We start from the raw sequence: 13,309 nt of genomic DNA, 5'->3' as shown, positions 1-13,309 counted from the left end.
AACTGCTTTCGCTATTAAAGTCAATGTTACACCTACAGAAGCTGCCTATGTGCTCTGTCCAAAGCGTGCGGGGGTGTCATGTACGTTGAGCGCACGTGTGTGTGTGAGGGGTGGTCTTACCTCAGCCCCAGGTGAGTCTGCCCCCTTACCCCTGGGCCGCCCTCAACATCCCCTCGGGCAGAGGACTGGACCGTGCGCTGCAGTGTCACAGCCACATGCAGGGATGGTCCGGGTGGATGGTGGTACTGTGGCCATGGGTCAGACATAGTCCAACGATGTGGAGCCAGGAGCTCATCGCAGGGCGGGTTGTCATCATCCTCCATGGCCTGCAATAGACACGCGTCCACCGGCAACTGTGTGAGCCCGGCCGTTGTGCCGCAGGTGGATCGGCAATGGGGGGGGTGGTGTGCATGCGGGTGGGGTGGGTGGGGTTGGGGAGGGGGGTGAGGGTGCTGGGTGGGTGGATGGGTGGGGGGTGAGGGTGGTCGGGTGTTGCCATGGTGTGCGGTCTGTGGCCATACTACCCGATTCCCACGCCCATCTAGTCAGTGAAGCGGGCGTCTATCAGCCTGTCCCGTGCCCGCTGGCCCAGCCGGTAACGGTGGACAGCCACCCGCCCATGTCTAGCCCGTCTGCCCTGACCATTGCCCCTATCCCCCTCATTGCGGAGGACTACGCCTCTTCCTGCTGCTCCTCCACTCCGCCGTCCTCTGCCTGCGGCACATCGCCCCTCTGCTGGGCTATATTGTGCAGGACGCAGCACACTACAATGATGCGGCCGACCCTATCTGACCGATACTGGAGGGCGCCCCCAGAGAGGTCCAGGCACCTGAAATGCATTTTGAGCATGCCAAAGCATCTCTCTATCACTCCCCTTGTCGCTACTGGGCAACATTGTAGCGGTTCTCCGCCTGATTCCGTGGCCTCCGTATATGCGTCACCAGCCACGATCGCAATGGGTAGCCCCTGACGCCCAGCAACCAGCCCCTCAGCCGGGGATGGCGTCCCTCGTACATGCCGGGGATGTATGACCGCGACAACACGTATGAGTCGTGTACACTGCCCGGGTAACGGGCGCAGACGTGCAGGATCATCATGCGGTGGTCGCAGACCACCTGTATGTTCATCGAATAGGTCCCCTTCCTATTGGTGAACACGGCCGTTATCTACAGGTGGCCGCACAGCGAAGTGCATCCCATTGATTGCGCCCTGGACCATGGGGAACCTGGCCACGGCAGAGAAGACCACGGCCCGGGCATCTTGGCTGGCCCGGTCCACAGGGAAGTGGATGTAGCGGTCCGCAATGGCATATAAGGCGTCTGTCACTGCCCGGATGCACCGGTGCACCGATGTCTGCGATATGCCGGACAGGTCCCCACTCGGTGCCTGGAATGACCCCGTGGCATAAAAGTTCAGGGCCACCGTAACCTTGACGGACACAGGGGGAGAGGGTGTCCCCCGCCAGTGCCACGCGGTTACAGGTGTGCCAGCAGGTGGCAGATGTGTACCACGGTTTCCCGGCTCATCCGGAGTCTCCTCCTGCATTCCCAGTCCGTGAGGTCCTGGTACGACAGTCGGGAACGGTACACACGGGGCGTCCTCGGGTGCCTCCGTTGCCGTGGTGCCGCGACATCCTCCTCCCCTCCTCGTCCTGTCGGGTGGGTGTCCCTCCAGCCTGGTCGGCTGCCGCCTGCCCCTCTGCGGCAGCCTGCACGGCCTCTCTGGCACGCTCCTCCTCCTCATCCAGCATGGACATTAGCCGCTGCTGCCACGGCGGCCAACATCGCTGGCTGACCGGAAAACATGACGGCCTGTGGGGGGGGACATGTCATCATTGCCCATACCCCCTCCTCCCACCAGCCACGTGGCATGGACCGCATGGGCGCGACTGTTGGAGGCTGGCACCTGGCCAGGCGGACAAACTCACTTGCCCTCGCAACCCCCCTCCCTGGCACGCACCCCCCCCCCCCGTCCCTCTCCCCGGCACGCACCTCCCCGTCCCCCTCCTCGGCACGGACCCCACCCCCGTCCCCCTCCCTGGCACACACCTCTCCGACCCCCTCCCTGGCACGCACCTCCCCGACCCCCTCCCCGGCACGCACCTCCCCCCCCCCCCTCCCCGGCACGCATCCCCCCCGTCACGCATCTCTCCCCCCCCCTCCCCGGCACGCCACCCCCGGTCCCCATCCCCAGCAGTCATCCTCCCGTCCCCGGCAGTCACCCCCCTCCCGGCACTCCCCCGGAGCCCACCCCTCTAACCCCCCCCCCCGGCCGCACACACACACACATCCCTACACACACCTCACCCCCACACACACAGACTGCGGCCACGCCATCACCTCTCCAGCGGCCAACCCCCCAGGCCGTCACCCACCTCCACGCTGGTCGGCGTCAACCATGAGCACTGGTTGACGACGATTTAAAGGTGTTTTGATTTATGCCAACGTGACCCGTGGTCATGTCGGCGGGACTTCGGCCCATCCGGACGGGAGAATATCGGCAGCCCCGAAATCCATTGCCTAGCGGCCGCCCGTGCCATTCTCCAAGGCGTGCGGCGCGATTGATGCCCCGCCGACTTTTCTCCCTTCGGAGAATTCGGCGGGTGGCGGGGGCGGGATTCATGACAGCCCACAGCGATTTTCCGACCCGGTGGGGGGCCGGAGAATCGCGCCCAATGTTGTAAAATGGGTTTTGTGAGGAATGGCTCAAAACAAATGCAAATGATCAGGGTAGGATTATCCACAGATGTTCTCTGAGTATGAGCATATTACCAGTGTAAAAACTAAGCGACTATGTGGACACAGTTATTATTTTTTTAATATAATCTTTATTGTCATAAGAAGCCATACATTAACACTGCAATGAAGTTACTGTGAAAAGCCCCTTATCGCCACATTCCGGTGCCTGTTTGGGTACACAGGGAGAATTCAGAATGTCCAAATTACCTAACAGCATGTCTTTCAGGACTTGTGGGAGGAAACCGGAGCACCCGGAGGAAACCCACACAGAAAGGGAGAACGTGCAAACTCCGCACAGACAGTGAACCAAGCCTGGAATCGAACCTGGGACCCCGGAACTGTGAAGCAACAGTGCTAACCACTGTGCTACCGTGCTGCCCCTAACAAAAGGAATGTCCTAACACAAGGGAAAACAAGGTCTAGCCTTGGTGTTGTTCCTTCCTGACAAAAGTAAAATCAGAAACAACGTATTTTGTGAGCTGCTGCTTGTCAGTTGAATACTGATGAAGATTTGGATCCTCTAATAAGTTGAATGGAAGAAATTTACAAGAAAGATGATCAAGAAGATGCCGATGGGCCATGGTGAGGCTTTGATATTTTGAAAGATGGATGATCATTCCATCTAGGAATATATCATGGACTTTAACAGACTGTATAATGGATTGCAGAAATTCAATTTGGAGATTTCTTACTCAATGCTCCCATTTAAATTGTTGCGTTGTCATATATGGATACAATCTAGGGGAGGAGGGGGTTGGTAATGAGTGTACTACTCACAGAATCATTAAATTGTACCATATTAGATCATGGTTGCACCACCACAGTATGTGGAACAGGTTGGTTCAAATATCATTTAGTTTCACTAAGTGGTAAGGATCGAAGTAAGGTCAGTTATGGCACAGCAGATGGTAAATGCCATGCTGCCCAAATCTCAAGGGGAAACTAGAATAAGCTGTCGCAACAGTTTGAAATTTGTATATTATGAGGCGTTATCTGAAGTCAAGATAAGTAAATTCCAGAAAACATGATTATTTTAAATATTAAATGTATATATTTATTAAAACATAAAAAAGAAAAGAACATTTAAAGATACAAGAACACCTCTTTACACAATTAACAGTACTCAACAAATATTTCCTAGAAGTCCAAAGATAGGCAGGTTACGTGGATTGGCCATGCTAAATTGCCCCTTAGTATCCAGGGATGAGTAGGTTAGGTTAAGCGGTTATAGGAATAGAGTGGGGAAGTGGGCTTGGGTGGTGTGCTCTTTCAGAGGGCCGGTGCACTCGATAGGCCAAATGGCCTCCTTCTGCACTGTAGGGATTCTATGAATTATATATTGGATTAAATAAACTCACCCCCTTTTGATGGCAATAGTTCTTATAGATTTTCTAGTCAATAAACTTCATGAAGTTCAACATTAGCACACAATGCCCTGCGACTCTAGGGGAAATCTCACACAATCCCCTCTCTGATGGTGGCAGCAAAATTAGTGTTTACACACTGTCTTGTTCAAGATCTCACAGACACCCACAACAGCCGTCATTTTCGCAAAAGTATGTTTTTTCTCTTTGATCTTCCACTCTATTATTTCTACAATCCTTTAGAAGTTCCTCTTCCTGGCATTTATCAACCTTTTTCTTATTTTAAACATTTTTTTATTCTCCTCCTTTTTCACATTTTCTCCCAAATTTACACCCAACAATAAACAATAATCAGTAACGAATGTAATGTCAATCCCCATATCAATAACAACAATCCCATCCTCCCACCAAACCCCAGGCATTGGCCCGCATGTTAACAGAAACAAATGACAAAAAGGAATCAGGAATCACCCATAGTCACCATTAACACATACAGTCCCCCTCCCCCAACCCTCCCAAACCCCTAATGTTCGATGTGATCCAATTCTCGAAAGTGCATAATGAATAACGCCCCTGAATTGTAGAACCCCTCCATCCTTCCCCTCAGTTCAAATTTGACCTTTTCAAGCATCAAGAATTCCAGCAGGTCCCCCCACCATGCCAGTGCACAGGGTGGAGAGGTTGATCTCCATCCTAACAGGATCCGCCTTCGGGCGATCAACGAGGCGAAGGCTGCAACATCTGCCTCCGTGCCCGTTTCCAACGCCGGCTAGTCCAACACCCCAAATATGGCCTCTCGAGGGCCTGGGCCCAGTTTCACGTGCACCACTTTAGAGATTACCCGAAACACCTCCTTCCAGTAATCCTTCAGCTTTGGACAGGACCAAAACAAATGAATGTGATTTGCGGGCCCTCCCCCCGCAATGTTCACATACATCTTCTACCCCCTCAAAGAGCCAGCTCATCCTCGCCCTTGTAAGGTGCACCCTATACACCACCTTCAGCTGTATCAGCCCCAACCTCGCACATGAGGTGAAGATGTTCACCCTCCGGAGCACCTCTCACCAGAACCCCTCCTCCATACCCTCTCCCAACTTTTCCTCACACTTTGCCTTGATCCCTTCTAGCGGCGCCTTCTCCTCCTCCAAAATTGCCCCGTAAACTGCCGATACTACCCCCTTCTCCAGTCCCCCTGTCGTCAGCACCTCCTCCAGCAATGTGGAAGCCGGCTCTACTGGGAAACTCTGTATCTCCTTTCTGGCAAAGTCTCGAACCAGCATGTATCTAAATATTTCCCCCTGCTCCAACCCATACTTCGCTTCCAGCTCCTTCAATCCCGCAAAACAACCCCAAGAAACAAATCTTTTAGTGTCCTAATGCCTTTCTCCTCCCATCTCCGAAAATTTCCATCCCACTTCTCTGGCTCAAATCTATGGTTCCCCCGAATCGGCATTCCCCTTGACCCTGCTCCCAACCCTAAGTGCTGGCGAAACTGCCTCCAAATTCTCAACAAAGCTATTACTACCGGACTCCCTGAGTATCCCCCCGGGGCCATCGGGAGCGGTGCTGTTGCTACCGCCTTCAATCCCGACCCCTACCCAAACTCTCCTCCATTCTGACCCATTGGGAGTCAACCCCTCTGACTCAACTCCGTACTTTCTCCACATTCGCCGCCCAGTAAGGTCACCCTTTTCTTTTATTACTTTATGACTATTGGCGTTGGACTAGGGTGGGCACAGTAAGAAGTCTTACAACAACAGGTTAAAGTCTAACAGGTTTATTTGGAATCACTAGCTTTTGGAGCGTAGCTCCTTGAGCTAGTGATTCCAATAAACCTGTTGGACTTTAACCTGGTGTTGTAAGACATCTTTATGGAAAAGGCACAAATGAATCTGCTTCAATGCCAGGAGTATACGAAATAAGGTAGGGGAACTGGCAGCATGGGTTGGTACCTGGGACGTCGATGTTGTGGCCATTTCGGAGACATGGATAGAGCAGGGACAGGAATGGATGTTGCAGGTTCCGGGGTTTAGATGTTTTAGTAAGTTCAGAGAAGGAGGCAAAAGAGGGGGAGGTGTGGCGCTGCTAGTCAAGAGCAGTATTACGGTGGCGGAGAGGATGCTAGATGGGGACTCATCTTCCGAGGTAGTATGGGCTGAGGTTAGAAACATGAAAGGAGAGGTCACACTGTTGGGAGTCTTCTATAGGCCTCCAAATAGTTCTAGGGATGTAGAGGAAAGGATGGCGAGGATGATCCTGGATAAGAGCGAAAGTAACAGGGTAGTTATTATGGGAGACTTTAACTTTCCAAATATTGACTGGAAAAGATATAGTTCGAGTACATTAGATGGGTCGTTTTTTGTACAGTGTGTGCAGGAGGGTTTCCTGACACAGTTTGTTGACAGGCCAACAAGAGGCGAGGCCACATTGGATTTGGTTTTGGGTAATGAACCAGGCCAGGTGTTGGATTTGGAGGTAGGTGAGCACTTTGGGGACAGTGACCACAATTCGGTGGCGTTTACGTTAAGGATGGAAAGGGATAAGTATACACCACAGGGCAAGAGTTATAGCTGGGGGAAGGGAAATTATGATGCCATTAGACGTGACTTGGGGGGGATAAGGTGGAGAAGTAGGCTGCAAGTGTTGGACACACTGGATAAGTGGAGCTTGTTCAAGGATCAGCTACTGCGTGTTCTTGATAAGTATGTACCGGTCAGGCAGGGAGGAAGGTGCCGAGCGAGGGAACCATGGTTTACCAAAGAAGTGGAATCTCTTGTTAAGAGGAAGAAGGAGGACTTCCGGGTGCGGCGATGACCAGCTGAGTCGCACGTTTCGGCAGCTCCCTGTGAAACGGACTTTTGGGCTCTTGATAGGAGCCCCAACGGCAATTTTAACGGCTGAAAACACCGTGCGGTAAACCAGAAGGGTGTTCCCCCTGGACACGGATGGAAAAAGGAGAGGAAAGTGGCCGGATTGCAGCGGATCCTTTGGAACAACGGCAAGGAAGGCAAGCAGAAACCAAGATGGCGTCGGAAGGTGGCAGTTTCATATGGGGCCCTGAACAACAAGAGTTTTTGAAACGCTGCGTGGAGGAGATAAAAAAGGAAATGAAGAAAGAGTTGTTGGCCCCGATATTACAGGCGATTGAAGGGCTGAAAGAGGAACAAAAGACCCAGGAGCAGGAGCTTCGGGTCGTGAAGGCGAAAGCAGCAGAGAATGAAAATGACATACAGGGCCTGGTGGTGAAGTCGGAGATACAGGAGGCACACCAGAAACGATCTGTGGAGAGGTTGGAGGCACTGGAAAATAACGCAAGGAGGAACAACTTGAGGATTCTTGGCCTTCCTGAAGGTGTGGAGGGGGCGGACGTCGGGGCATATGTGAGCACGATGCTGCACTCGTTAATGGGAGTGGAGGCCCCGACGGGTCCGTTGGAGGTGGAGGGAGCATACCGAGTTATGGTGCAAGGACCGAGAGCAGGAGAAGCTCCCAGAGCCATAGTGGTGAGATTTCTCCGTTTTAAGGATAGAGAAATGGTCCTTAGATGGGCGAAGAAAACTCGGTGTAGTAAATGGGAGAACGCGGTGATCCGCGTCTATCAAGATTGGAGTGCGGAGGTGGCGAGAAGGAGGGCGAGCTTTAATCGGGCCAAAGCGGTACTTCACAAAAAAAAGATAAAGTTTGGAATGCTGCAACCGGCAAGACTGTGGGTCACATATCAAGGGAGGCACCACTACTTTGAGACGGCGGATGAAGCGTGGACTTTTATTGTAGAAGAAAAATTGGAATGATTGGACTACGAAAATGAACGTTTGGACAAAGTGGTGGGACGAGTGAGTGGGGGGGGGGGGCGAAGAGGGATTGTATGATTAATCCTGCGGTATGGTAACTTTTCTTTCTCCCACAGGTGGTGATGGGGGGAGGTGGGGAGGGAGAGGAGATGGGGCGTTGGCTATGGGAGGCGGGGCCGAGGGAGAGGCGCGGGCTTGGTTCCCGCGCTATGATAATTATGGCGGGAATAGAGAAGCAGGAAGGAGGGGGCGCCGCACGGGGCGAGCCGTGATCACGGGGGGAAGCCGAGGTCAGCCAGAGTTTGCTGACTTCTGGGAGCAACATGGGGGGAGTAATTACGCTAGCGGGGGGTCTAGCGGGGGGGGGGGGAGGGGGGAATTACTGGGTTGCTGCTGCTGGGGAAAGGGGGGAGTGGGTGCGGGAAAGGATGGGCGGGGGGGCACCGTCTGGGAGAAATACAGCCGCGTGGGAACTGGGCGAGAAGCTGGAAAAAGATGATGGATAACCGGCAAGGGGGGGGGGGGGGGGGGAAGCCCCCCAACTCGGCTGATCACGTGGAACGTGAGGGGGCTTAACGGGCCGATAAAGAGGGCACGAGTACTCGCACACCTTAAGAAACTTAAAGCAGATGTGGTCATGTTACAGGAAACGCACCTGAAACTGATAGATCAGGTTAGGTTGCGCAAAGGATGGGTAGGGCAGGTGTTCCATTCGGGGCTGGATGCGAAAAACAGGGGGGTGGCTATATTAGTGGGGAAGCGGGTAATGTTCGAGGCAAAGACTATAGTGGCGGATAACGGGGGCAGATACGTGATGGTGAGTGGCAAATTACAGGGAGAGATGGTGGTGTTGGTAAACGTGTATGCCCCGAATTGGGACGATGCCAATTTTATGAGGCGAATACTAGGACGCATCCCAGACCTAGAGACCGGAAAGCTGATAATGGGGGAGACTTTAACACGGTGTTGGAACCAAGGCTGGATAGGTCGAAGTCCAGGACTGGTAGGAGGCCGGCAGCAGCCAAGGTGCTTAAGGATTTAATGGAGCAGATGGGAGGGGTGGACCCGTGGAGATTCAGTAGACCTAGGAGTAAGGAGTTCTCGTTTTTCTCCTATGTCCATAAAGTCTATTCACGCATAGACTTTTTTGTGTTGGGTAGGGCATTGATCCCGAGGGTGAGGGGAACGGAATATACGGCTCTAGCCATTTCGGATCATGCCCCACACTGGGTAGACTTGGAGATAGGGGAGGAAACAAGAGGGCGTCCACCCTGGAGAATGGATATGGGACTAATGGCGGATGAGGGGGTGTGCTTAAGGGTGAGGGGATGCATTGAAAAGTACTTGGAACTCAATGACAATGGGGAGGTTCAGGTGGGAGTGGTCTGGGAGGCGTTGAAGGCGGTGGTTAGGGGGGAGCTGATATCAATAAGGACACATAAAGGGAAGCAGGAGAGTAAGGAACGGGAGCGGTTGTTGCAAGAACTTTTGAGGGTGGACAGACAGTATGCGGAAGCACCGGAGGAGGGACTGTATAGGGAAAGGCAAAGGCTGCATGTGGAATTTGACTTGCTGACCACAGGCACTGCAGAGGCACAATGGAGGAAGGCGCAGGGTGTACAGTATGAATATGGAGAGAAGGCGAGCAGATTGCTGGCACACCAATTGAGGAAAAGGGGAGCAGCGAGGGAAATAGGGGGGGTGAGAGACGAAGATGGAGAGACGGAGCGGGGAGCGGAGAGAGTGAATGAAGTGTTTAAGACATTTTATAAAAAATTGTATGAAGCTCAACCCCCGGATGGGAGGGAGAGAATGATGGAGTTTTTGGATCGGCTGGAAATTCCCAAGGTGGAAGAGCAGGAAAGGATGGGATTGGGAGCACAGATCACGGTAGAAGAAGTGGTGAAAGGAATTAGGAACATGCAGACGGGAAAGGCCCCGGGACCGGACGGATTCCCAGTTGAATTTTACAGAAAATATTTGGACTTGCTCGCCCCGCTACTGACGAGGACCTTCAACGAGGCAAAGGAAAGGGGACAACTGCCCCCGACTATGTCAGAAGCAACGATATCGCTTCTTTTAAAGAAGGAAAAGGATCCGCTACAATGCGGGTCCTACAGACCAATCTCCCTCCTCAATGTAGATGCCAAGGTCTTGGCCAAGGTAATGGCAATGAGAATAGAGGAATGTGTCCCGGGGGTGGTTCATGAGGACCAAACTGGGTTTGTGAAGGGGAGACAGCTGAACACGAACATACGGAGGTTGTTAGGGGTAATGATGATGGCCCCACCAGAGGGTGAAACGGAGATAGTAGTGGCGATGGATGCCGAGAAAGCATTTGATAGAGTAAAGTGGGATTATCTGTGGGAGGTGTTGAGGAGATTTGGGTTCGGAGAGGGGTATGTTAGATGGGTGCAGCTGTTGTATAGGGCCCCAGTGGCGAGTGTGGTCACGAATGGACGGGGATCGGCATATTTTCGGCTCCATAGAGGGACAAGGCAGGGATGTCCTCTGTCCCCATTACTGTTTGCACTGGCGATTGAGCCCCTGGCGATAGCGCTGAGAGGTTCCAAGGGATGGAGGGGAATACTTAGGGGAGGAGAAGAACACCGGGTATCTTTATATGCGGATGATCTGCTACTATATGTGGCGGATCCAGCGGAGGGGATGCCAGAAATAATGCGGATACTTGGGGAGTTTGGGGATTTTTCAGGGTATAAATTGAACATGGGAAAGAGTGAGCTGTTTGTGGTGCATCCAGGGGAGCAGAGTAGAGAAATAGAAGACCTACCGTTGAGGAAGGTAACAAGAGACTTTCGTTACCTGGGGATCCAGATAGCTAAGAATTGGGGCACATTGCACAGGCTAAATTTGACGCGGTTGGTGGAACAGATGGAGGAAGATTTCAAGAGATGGGATATGGTAGCATTGTCAATGGCAGGGAGGGTGCAGGCGGTTAAGATGGTGGTCCTCCCGAGATTCCTTTTTGTGTTTCAGTGTCTCCCGGTGGTGATCACGAAGGCTTTTTTCAAAAGGATAGAAAAGAGTATCATGGGTTTTGTTTGGGCCGGGAAGACTCCAAGAGTGAGGAAGGGATTCTTACAGCGTAGTAGGGATAGGGGGGGGGGCTGGCACTACCGAGCCTAAGTGAGTATTATTGGGCCGCTAATATTTCAATGGTGAGTAAGTGGATGGGAGAGGAGGAAGGAGCGGCGTGGAAGAGATTAGAGAGGGCGTCCTGTAGGGGGACCAGCCTGCAGGCTATGGTGACAGCCCCATTGCCGTTCTCACCAAGGAACTATACCACGAGTCCGGTGGTGGTAGCTACACTGAAGATTTGGGGACAGTGGAGACGACATAGGGGAAAGACCGGAGCACTGGGGGGGTCCCCGATAAGAAACAACCATAGGTTTGCCCCGGGGGGAATGGATGGGGGATATGGAATGTGGCAAAGAGCAGGTATAACGCAATTGAAAGATCTATTTGTGGATGGGAAGTTTGCGAGTCTGGGAGCGCTGACCGAGAAATATGGGTTGCCCCAAGGGAATGCATTCAGGTACATGCAATTGAGGGCTTTTGCGAGGCAGCAGGTGAGGGAATTCCCGCAGCTCCCGACACAAGAGGTGCAGGACAGAGTCATCTCAAAGAAATGGGTGGGGGACGGTAAGGTGTCGGATATATATAGGGAAATGATAGACGAAGGGGAGACTATGATGGACGAACTAAAAGGGAAATGGGAAGAAGAGCTAGGGGAGGAGATTGAGGAGGGGATGTGGGCAGATGCCCTAAACAGGGTAAACCCGTTGTCCTCGTGCGCCAGGCTAAGCCTGATTCAGTTTAAGGTATTACACAGGGCACATATGACTGGAACACGGCTCAGTAAATTTTTTGGGGTGGAGGATAGGTGTGCGAGGTGCTCGAGAAGCCCAGCGAATCATACCCATATGTTTTGGTCATGCCCGGCACTACGGGGGTTTTGGATGGGGGTGACAAAGGTGCTTTCGAAAGTAGTAGGAGTCCGGGTCGAACCAAGCTGGGGGGTGGCCTGAGACAAGGCAGTTGCCAATTAGGGCTAGTTTTTATTTTTTGTTATTTAATATTTATTTATTTGTTGTTGTTTTTGTTTAAATTTAAAAAAGGTCATTATTATCTGTATTGTTACAATGTTGTGTAAAGGATGCACAATGTACTGTGTTGGTTGACCAAAAATTTTCAATAAAATATTATTTTAAAAAAAAAGAGGAAGAAGGAGGCCTATGTGAAGATGAGGTGTGAAGTTTCAGTTGGGGCGATGGATAGTTACAAGGTAGCGAGGAAGGATCTAAAGAGAGAGCTAAGACGAGCAAGGAGGGGACATGAGAAGTATTTGGCAGGAAGGATCAAGGAAAACCCAAAAGCTTTCTATAGGTATGTCAGGAATAAGCGAATGACTAGGGAAAGAGTAGGACCAGTCAAGGACAGGGATGGGAAGTTGTGTGTAGAGTCTGAAGAGATAGGCGAGATACTAAATGAATATTTTTCGTCAGTATTCACTCAGGAAAAAGATAATGTTGTGGAGGAGAATGCTGAGCTCCAGGTAAATAGATTAGATGGCATTGAGGTACGTAGGGAAGAGGTGTTGGCAATTCTGGACAGGCTGAAAATAGATAAGTCCCCGGGACCTGATGGGATTTATCCTAGGATTCTCTGGGAGGCCAGGGAAGAGATTGCTGGACCATTGGCTTTGATTTTTATGTCACCATTGGCTACAGGAATAGTGCCAGAGGACTGGAGGATAGCAAATGTGGTCCCTTTGTTCAAAAAGGGGAGCAGAGACAACCCCGGCAACTATAGACCGGTGAGCCTCACGTCTGTAGTGGGTAAAGTCTTGGAGGGGATTATAAGAGACAAGATTTATAATCATCTAGATAGGAATAATATGATCAGGGATAGTCAGCATGGCTTTCTGAATGGTAGGTCATGCCTCACAAACCTTATCGAGTTCTTTGAGAAGGTGACTGAACAGGTAGACGAGGGTAGAGCAGTTGATGTGGTGTATATGGATTTCAGCAAAGCGTTTGATAAGATTCCCCACGGTAGGCTATTGCAGAAAATACGGAGGCTGGGGATTGAGGGTGATTTAGAGATGTGGATCAGAAATTGGCTAGCTGAAAGAAGACAGAGGGTGGTGGTTGATGGGAAATGTTCAGAATGGAGTACAGTCACAAGTGGAGTACCACAAGGATCTGTTCTGGGGCCGTTGCTATTTGTCATTTTTATCAATGACCTAGAGGAAGGCGCAGAAGGGTGGGTGAGTAAATTTGCAGACGATACTAAAGTCGGTGGTGTTGTCGATAGTGTGGAAGGAAGTAGCAGGTTACAGAGGGATATAGATAAGCTGCAGAGCTGGGCTGAGAGGTGGCAAATGGAGTCTAAT

Source organism: Scyliorhinus torazame, chromosome 2 (assembly GCF_047496885.1).
Source record: "Scyliorhinus torazame isolate Kashiwa2021f chromosome 2, sScyTor2.1, whole genome shotgun sequence".
Classification (NCBI taxonomy): Eukaryota; Metazoa; Chordata; class Chondrichthyes; order Carcharhiniformes; family Scyliorhinidae; genus Scyliorhinus; species Scyliorhinus torazame.
Note: the sequence above shows the minus strand (reverse complement) of the source record.